This window comes from Ursus arctos, unplaced genomic scaffold (genome assembly GCF_023065955.2).
Source record: "Ursus arctos isolate Adak ecotype North America unplaced genomic scaffold, UrsArc2.0 scaffold_1, whole genome shotgun sequence".
Lineage (NCBI taxonomy): Eukaryota > Metazoa > Chordata > Mammalia > Carnivora > Ursidae > Ursus > Ursus arctos.
In genome coordinates, this window is record NW_026622763.1 from 101,551,875 (window position 1) to 101,561,662 (window position 9,788).

Genomic DNA, 9,788 nt, shown 5'->3' on the forward strand with positions numbered 1-9,788 from the left:
AATCTCAAGCAGAGTCCATGCTGGCTGCGTGCAGAGCCTCACACAGGGCTTGATCTCATGACCCTGAGCCAAAACCAAGAGTCAGAGGCTTAACCGGCTGTGCCAGCCAGGCACCCCAGTCTTGCCCACTTTTAAAAATATATCTTTACCTCTCTCTAACCTTCAGAGTCTCCTCTCATCCCTTCCTTTCCTGCCATTTTATCTGTTGAAGAATCCAGGCCCTTGGCCTGTAGTGGTTCCTACAGTCTGGGTTTGTTTGCTGCCCGGTTCCATACGCTCCGCGGCCCTTTGTATTTGCTGCTCATTGTCAGCTGATCTAGAAGCTTGATCAGACTCAGCTTCTGTCTTTTGGCCAAGACTCTAGGTGGTGATGTGTTCCTTCATCAGGGGCCACGTAATGTCAGGCTGCCTCTCCCTTTGTGGTGTTTGTAGCTATGGATGCTCAGTGCCTAGATTGATTAATTCACTGGGGGTCCAAGAGGGTGACATATATTGTTTTCATTGTGCTATCATTCACATTTTATTGCATATTAATTTTGTCATTCCACACAATTTATAAGTAAATAGGCTTTGAGAAAATGTCTTGAGAGTGTTAAGCAGATGATGGCATCGTTGATGCGACTGTTCCAGTGTTCTACAGGAGGTAATGAAAAGAACCACAGCTGCCGCCACCGCCAAATGATGACATTTTAATTCCATCATTTCTTTTTCATTTATTTGCTGGATTTCTTTATAAACAGATGCTTCCTCTCATCCACCATGAGGTTACCCAGTGGTATAGCTCATGCAGAAGAGGCAGGATAAATGGTTCCTTTATTCCCTGTGTTTGTCAGTTTGCAAAATAATAAGCTGCTTCCTTATTATGCCCTGCAGGTGACCCGTTCATTTTTTCAATATCATCATGAACTCACGGATTTAAATAAATTTGACGAGTTTCAATTTGTTGCAATTATTATGATGCTCAAGGCTCAAATTGTCCTGTCCTTGGCCAGTGGGAACCCCTGTGGGTTGGCTTCTGTGTTCTTTTGACACCATGCTAGTCTACATGTAGCGTATCCACGATGGCTTGTATGCCGTCATTTATGTCAGGATGGTCCAGACTCCTCTTGTACATTTTCTCCTCCGACCTGCTGTCAGTCATTTCTCCATGCAGCCCTGACTTTTAGTGGGATATAGCGTTTTTGTGGCCACAGTGTGGACTCCAGGGATGCTCACTGCTATGAACTGGTCCTTGTTTCCAGGCCTTTTCAATGGACGGAGCTATTAGACATAGAATGATAGATTAAATACCTCATAAGTTCATACTGTTTTTCCAATTAAATTTCAGGACTATAGATTTTTTTATTTAATCTTTTAAAAAATTACAGCTGTCTCTTCTTTCTTCCACACTGAGAATCCTGATTTTTAGGACACAGGGGACGATAGTTAAAATAGCTCATAATTACTCATTTGTTTTAGGCAACATTACACACACAACAGGGAATATCAATACTAATGCTGCTACCACCAGAATGATAACCGAGAAGAGTTTAAAAGTTCTTGTGCTCACTTCAGCAGGACATAGACTAAAATTGGAATGATACAGAGAAGATTAACATGGCCCCTACACAGGGGGAAACACAAATTGGTTTGCACCCCAATGTTTATAGCTGTTCTGTATCTACATCAGTAGAGCTTATGGCCTTCATATGCCATATTCTCTGCCTTTTAAACATCATATAGTTTTCGTTCTACAAGTAACTATTTAATGCTCTCTGCTATCTCTTATGTAACTAGTAATTTTGGCAGTCTGAGTCTTGTTCTCTAGTAAATTCTTCAGGAAGCGCTCATGGGAACAATATTCCCTGAGTTCTTGTACATTGATAACAGTTTGTACCTTTTATACTTGAAAGTCCGTTTTCTTGAATATAAAATCCTTGGCTCACACTTTTGCCTTAGATAGCACACACCATTTTCTTCTGATACAAAGAAGTGCCGTTGAAAAGTCTGATGAGGGGCGCCTGGGTGGCACAGCGGTTAAGCGTCTGCCTTCGGCTCAGGGCGTGAGCCCGGCGTTACGGGATCGAGCCCCACATCAGGCTCCTCCACTAGGAGCCTGCTTCTTCCTCTCCCACTCCCCTGCTTGTGTTCCCTCTCTCGCTGGCTGTCTCTATCTCTGTCAAATAAATAAATAAAATCTTTAAAAAAAAAGTCTGATGATAATCTAATTTTCTTTCCCTTGTAAGTCACTTGTTCTTTTTCACTTTGATGATTAAAGGATTCCTCCTCTCTTAATATCCAGTAAATTTACTAAAATATGTCTTGGTGTTGCTCATTCTGAGTCAGTTTTCTCAAGCACATTGTATTCTTTTTTAATCTATGGGCACCAGTTATTACTCTATTGTGTCTCAGCTTCCAAAACCAACTTCACTGTCTGCTCTGTGGTCATGAAGCTGGGCCCCACAGTTGTTTCTCCTTTGAGAGCTGGCCCAGTGTTAAACTTCGTCTGCAGAGGGTGCTGTGGGGGCACTGGAGGAGGAAGGGGTTTCTTTTCTTGACTCAGGGGTGCCTCATGCACCAGGCTTATGGAGTGCCTGCCGTGTGGAGCTCTTAGCTCCAGCAGAGCCTGGCGGTCAGCGGCCCAGGACACTACCCGTGGAAAGCTCTCCTCTTAGCATTCCCTTGGGTGGTTTCAGCTTCAGCAAACTTCTCCACCATCCAGTGAGTCACAGCTGTGTCCCTTTCCAAGGTCTTGGCATCAGTGCCGAGGAAGGAGGACCTCCTCTTGGTTCCTCTGTCACAGACCTAGGTGTAGAGACTTTTCCTGTTACCTGCTACTTCTGTATTCTTTAAAGTTCCTTTTACTCTTTGCTGGCCATTCCTTCATTCTTCCAACCTCCTGTTATAGTTAGTAATCTTTTTTTTTTTAAAGATTTTATTTATTTATTCGACAGAGTTAGAGACAGCCAGCGAGAGAGGGAACACAAGCAGGGGGAGTGGGAGAGGAAGAAGCAGGCTCATAGCGGGGGAGCCTGATGTGGGGCTCGATACCACAACGCCGGGATCACGCCCTGAGCTGAAGGCAGACGCCTAACCGCTGTGCCACCCAGGCGCCCCTATAGTTAGTAATCTTTGATATGAAACTTTCCTGTTCAAATTCCTTTGCGTTTTCTTTCTCCTAAATGGATCCTCACTGATGCAATGTAGTATCAAATCTCTGCCCTCCCGCCCCCCCCCCCTTTCTAATTTCAGGAAAGTTTCCTTGAATTTTAGTTTCTAGTATTCATTCTGTTCCCATTCATTTTCAGGCACTCCTTTGACTATTTCCTATATTTGTCATTTTCTCTTGAACGCCTTTATGTGTACTTTTCACATTTTATTTCTCATGAATGTCATTTGATTTGCTCTTGTATTTTTTTTTAATTTAGTCTTCATACCTGAAATTATTGTTTCTTTATTTCTCATCTGTCCTGAGTGCTATTGTCTCACTTCTGAGGTTTTCTAATTATGACTTTGGTAATGTCTTCTTTCTTGACTTGGAATAGTTGGTATAGTTTCACTTATTGTCTGTAAGGATGTTATTCTGCTTCTTATTCTCTTTTTGTATTTTTCTTACAGACACTTTGGGTGGGATTTTTACATTGATACTTTGTGTTCTTTCTTTTTTTCTTTATGTGAAATTAGTTCTCTGAACTTTTGGAATGAGGTCAGTTGAGGAAGATTTCCTAACTTCTATAATTTTAATATAGTGTTTCTTAAAAAGAATTATTAGCAGGGCTCCTGGGTGGTGCAGTTGGTTAAGCACCTGACTAGTTTTTGGCTCAGGTGGTGATCTCAGTGTCATGAGATTGAGCCCCATGTCAGTTTCCACACTTAGTTCGATGTCAGCTTAAGACTTCCTCTACCTCTGTGCCTCCCCCCTGCTCCCCCAAATAAATAAATAAATAAATCTTAAAAAAAAAAGAATTATTAGAACTGATAACAAGTTCAACAAGTTTGCAAAAACCAGTTGTATTTCTATACACTTGCAATGCACAATCTGAAAATAAAATTAAGAAAACAATTTCATTTACAATAACACCAAAAGGAATGAAATGAATAACTTTCACAACAGAAGTGTAAAACTTACATTTTTTTTAAAGATGTATTTATCTTGGGAGGGGCAGAGGGAGAGGGAGAGAGAATCTCAAGCCGAGTCTGCACTGAGTGCGGAGCCCCATGTGGGGCTTGATCCCGCAACCCCAAGGCCACGACCTGAGCCAAAACCAAGAGTTGGACATTTAACCGACTCTGCCACCCAGTTGCCCCAGAAGTGTAAAACTTATACTCTTAAAACCACAAAATATTGTTGCATTTAAAAATTCCAAATAAATGGAAAGACATTCTATCTTCATGGATCAAAAGACTTAACATTATTAAAATGGTAATATTCCCTCAGTTGATCTGCACACTCAATGCACTCTCTGTCCGGATTCCAGCTGACTGAATTCCAGTTCTTTGCAAACTGACAAACTGATCCTAAAATTCATATGGGAACCCAAGAGGCCTAGAATTTTATCTTGGCCAAAAAGAGGCCAAAAATATCTTGAAATAGAAGAAATTTGGAGGACTTTACAAGTCCACATTTTAATAAAAATAAAACCCAAACAGTGATTAAGACAATGTGGTAGTGGCATAAAAATAGACATATAGATATCAATGAAATAGAATTCAGAGTCCATAAATAAACCTCACATTTGCAGTCAACTGATTTTTGACAAGGGTGCAAAGACAATCAATGGGGGAAAGAATAGTTTGTGTGTGTGTGTGTGTGTGTGTGTGTGTGTGTGTGTGTTTTGGTTGGTTTTGCAGATCTAATTGACTTTATTAAATGATTCATGAATCACACAGCATCCCATTTGGTAAGTAGAGGGGCACTCCCAGAATAGGGTTTTTAACAAATGATACTGGGACAGCTGGATATCTACATGCAAAAAAATTGGAGTTGTATATCTACCTTACACTATATACAAAATTAACCCCAAATGAATCCTAGACCTAAATATAAGAGCTAAAACTATAAATTTTTTAGAAAAAATAGAGATAAATCTTTGTCACCTTGGACACTAAGACAAAAAAATAGGTAAATGGGACTTCATCAAAATTAAAAGTTTGTGCTAAAGACACCAACAAGAAAGTTAAAAGACAGCCTACTGAACAGGAGAAAAGATTTACAAATTATGTATCTGATAACGGACTAGTATCTAGACCATATAAAGAACTCTTATAACTGAATAACAAAGACAAATAGCTTAATTGTGGTGTAATAAGGAAGGTACTTGGTCCTTGTTCTCAGTTCCTGGCACAGATCTCCTAAAACTCTTGGAATTTCCCGAGTGATAAGGGTGAAAAGAGTGTCTTTTTTTCTAATGAACTGACTCTTTGTCCACCTCTAGGTAGCTTCAGGACAGGGGGTGGTTCCCAGAAAGACCAAACCTTGATTAAAAGCTTGGAACTGTCAACCCCACCCCCCAACCTCCAGGGAGGAGAGAGGGGCTGGAGATTGAGATAATCACCAATGGCACAGTCATGCCTACATAATAAAACCTCCACAAGAACCCCTAAATGACAGGGTTCAAGAGCTTCTGAGGAGGTGAGCACATCCACATGGCAGGAGGATGGCACGGCCCCACCCCATGAGGACAGAGGCTCCTGTGCTCAGGACTCTGGGATTTTCCTGAACTTTGTGAGTTTTCCTAGCAAATTACTGACCCTGGTGGGAACCACTGACTTGTAGCCAAGTTGGACAGAAGTGTAGGTAATAAGGATGCAAATACTTGGAGCTGACTTCGAAGTGGGGACAGTCTTGTGGTGCTGAGCTCTTAAACCCACGGAGTCTGATGCTAACGCCAGGTAGTATTAGAATAAGATTGAATTACTGCACATCCAGGTGGTGTTGGAGGGTTGGAGAAGTGAGGTTGGAAAAGACACCATGTATCTGGAGTTAGGAGGGAAAAAAACCTCCACCAGTTAGAAAATGGGCAACAGATCTGAATAGACATTTTTCAAAAAAGATATACAAAGGCCAATACACATGAAAAGATGCTCAACATCATTTATTGGAGAAATGCAAATCAAAACCACAAAGAGATACCACTCCACACCCACTAAAATTGCTATAATCAAAAAGACAGATAATAACAAGTGTTGGTCAGAATGTGGAGAAATTGGAGCCCTCATACACTGCGGGTGGTAATGTAAAATGGTGTGGCCACTTGGGAAAATGGTCTGGTAGTTCCTCAAACAGTTCCACAAAGAGTTACCATTTGATCCAGCAATTTCACTCCGAGGTATATACCAAGAGATGGGAAACATGTCCATACAGAAACCTAACACAAATGTTCGGCGTTCTTTCTGTCGGGGATTCTGATGGTCAGGCATGGGTCAGGCTGTGTCCTGACCAGGGGTATTTTTCCAGGTTCTTTTTTTTTTTTTTTTTTTTAAGATTTTAAAAATTTCTTTATTTGAGAGAGAGAGCATGAACCGGGGGGCAGGGAGGAGCAGAGGGAGAGAGATAAGCAGACTCCGAACTGAGCATGAAGCCTGACGTGGGGCTTGATCTCATGGTGCTGAGATCATGATCTGAGCTGAAACCAACAGGCAGATGCTTGACTGAGCCACTCAGCTGCCCATTACCAGGCTCTTTTCGATCACTCTTGGAGGGCAATCTTTTCTCCTCCTCTTGCACATTTTTGCAGAGTTGGGAGAAGCCTTATTGTAAGCCCCAAGGAGTACCATCAAACACTAATCTATAGCTAATCTACTTCTACAGCTGGGTCTCTGGGCATGGGACCTGAAATTGGCTATGATCTTACGATATTAATAACTATGGCTACAGGCATGTGCGCGTCTCACTGTTTGGTCAAGCATCCCAAAGGGACAGGAGGGTGATCAGTCATTCTCTGCCATGAGTGAATCTGTGGGCCTCCACATTGCAAAATAGGTTTTTTAGCAAGTGCTCTAACACAGGAACGGCAGACCGTGAGTGGCTGTCCACTGGTTTGGGCTTTCCTCTAAGAGGCAGCTGGGGGAAGCTTACATTCCATGCAGGAGATACTTATTCAGAAACATTAGTCAGTCCTGACATTACATGACCTCATAAAAATGCTAACACCCTTTTTCTCATCCACATGTAACCTTAGAAAAAATTAACCTGGCCTCAGCCATAATTTATATGGGCAAATGATACCCTACTTATACTTTAACACTGTCATCGAGAAACTTCCTTATCTTTGTCACTAAATGACACACCAAAAGTTTATTATCTGCCACTGAAGATTTCTTTTTATGGCTCTTAGAAGATGTATGGCCCTCCAATACCAACAGGAGAGTCGGGGTGCTACAGCACAAGAGAGCCCAACTTCCACCAAGAATGCGCGCTCCCTTTGTAGCTATGCCCGATGCTCAGTGATTTTTTTTTTCACTCCTTCCCCCCAAGTGGGGAATGCCCGAAGTCACATCCAGTAGTTAACGGCTGGGACCACTTTCCAAGCTCAACGATTGCAAGTCCTCTGTCCCCACCTGCCTCCCACCCCTGCCATTTATGTCTCCTCTCCCAGCCCAGACCTTCACCTCCCCAGGAGGAGACGTGGGGAAAGTTGTGTCTCTTTATTTTTCCAGATGTGCTTCAGGATCATTTGGGCATGTTTCCTAAAAATTTCCATTGAGATTTTGATTGACATTACTTTAAATATATATATATTTAATATATATTATATATTAATATATATTAATATAATATATAATATATTAATAATATAGTATATAACAATATATTAATAATATATGTTATATATTATATAATACAATATATAATATATAATATAATAAATATTATATAAGTAATATATTATATATATTTAATATATATACTTAAATATATATATATATCTCCATTTGAAAACAAACAACATCATTACAACATTGAGTCTTATCACGAGCATGACATGTCTTTATTTTCTGGTTTTCTAACTCAGTTTTTATGTAGTTTCTGTACAATTTATTGTTACACAAATTCTTTAGTAAATTTTCCTTTTACAGTTGCTCTGGTCTATAGGGGTCTGCCCCCACCCTTTTGTTTTCTAGCTATTGGTATAGAAGAAAGGAATTGATTGGTGAATTATTTTATATCTGTTCACTTTAACTAAACTCGTATTGGTCCTAAGAATGCAATTTTTCATTTGGTTATTTTAGGAATAAAATCACATTATCAACAAATGATTATTCTATCTCCTGCCTTTCCCTTCCTTGAGCTGAACCTCTTTCTCAGCTGTTTCTTATTGTGTTCAGCAGAGCAGATCCTTTCTTAAATAAACCTTTCGTTAGGGAAGACATTTAGGACTCCACAGACTATTTAAAGAACCAAACCATGGAAGTGACATATCTCAATTTCTGGGATGCTGCCAATGCAGTACTTAGAGGAGATTTATTGCTCCCAGTGCTTACATTACAGAGAGGAAAAAAAGAGAAACAATAAATCAAGTCCATACCTGATGAACTTTGTTCCCTTTAAGTTACAAACCAAGAGAAAGGAGAAAAAGGAAGTAATAAATTTAAACAAAATGGAGGAAGAAGAGAATTGATAAACTTAATCAATAGCACGTGGGAGGAGATGGCCCTTCTGCAGAGTGGGGCAGAGCGGCGCAGGAGGGAAGAAGGGGCCCAGCCCTTCCCAGCAGCCTGCTCTTCCTTCCCAGCAGACACCTGGGGGCAGGTGGGCTTGGGGCAGGGGGTATGACCAGGGTATGACCCTGCAGCCACACACAGGCCGTGGACTCCTGACTGGGGTTCTTACCCCAGTGAGAACCCCAGAAGGACTTGGGGTGGCATAAAGGATGCTCAAATTCAGGAAAACACCCAGCAGACCCTGCATCCAGGGAGAGGGAGGCACAAAGCTGGAGGCGAGTGCACCCTATTGTGGGGCTTATCCCCCCATACTTCGTCAATTTATGTAGTCTTACCCTGCTTCTGGGTCTTCCTTTCCTTCTGTCTTACCTGTTTTTAATTAAAAAAAAAAAAACAAAGCAAAATACCAAATTTCATCTTGATAGAGAAAAGGGCAAGATCTTGGTTTTGCCTGCCTTCATGCCAGAGCATTTGAGCATCAAATACCACAGGCTGGGGGAAACGGGGGCATAGAGGTGATAAGTGTGGGCACAGAATGGGGAGACTGGCTATGCTGCGCTCACAAGTTCTTTTTGGGCTGGTTCTTTGGAGGATTTAATATTATGTTTATTTGAAGGGAAAGTTCCTTTACCGTCAGTCTTAAAAAAATTAATAAGCCATTAGCCAAAGTCTAAAAAGGAGTGAATGCAAATTAATATACTCTGAAAAAAGGAATGAACTAATATAAAACATGTTTTACAAGCAAAATGAGGGTATCAGATTCTCAGCAGTCTGCTTGTATGTTTTTGTAACAAAATAGAAATTAATATCTTCCCAGGGGCTCATCATCTATTCCCTTCAACTCAATGTAATATGCAGCAATTTTTTTTTTAATAGAGAAGAAAAAGCTCCCAGCTGCTTTTCTGAACAAGCCGAAACAGAAGGACATCTTAGAGTCGATCTGGATCTGCTGAGAGTCACTGGGTGGCCCTTTGTTTTGCAGTGGAAGGAGAGTGGGCTCTCGTTTTCCAGTTGGGGGTCAGTGAAGAACAGGCTTAGCAGGTGCTGGCCTCCCTGGTGTGCGGAGTTCTGGCACGCACCAACTAAGAGCCTCCGGGGAGGAAAGATCTGAGACCCCAGCCCCTTCTCCCTGAAATCTGAAGTTA

At 41.2% G+C, this 9,788-nt stretch overlaps 1 non-coding gene across 1 annotated transcript; it reads left to right on the top strand.

The window, feature by feature from the left end:
• The first annotated feature begins 1,541 nt into the window (after positions 1–1,541).
• Positions 1,542–1,647, top strand: LOC113250973 (U6 spliceosomal RNA). The gene has a single exon (XR_003314289.1). It is a non-coding gene; the product is annotated as a U6 spliceosomal RNA (small nuclear RNA).
• The last annotated feature ends 8,141 nt before the right edge of the window (positions 1,648–9,788 follow it).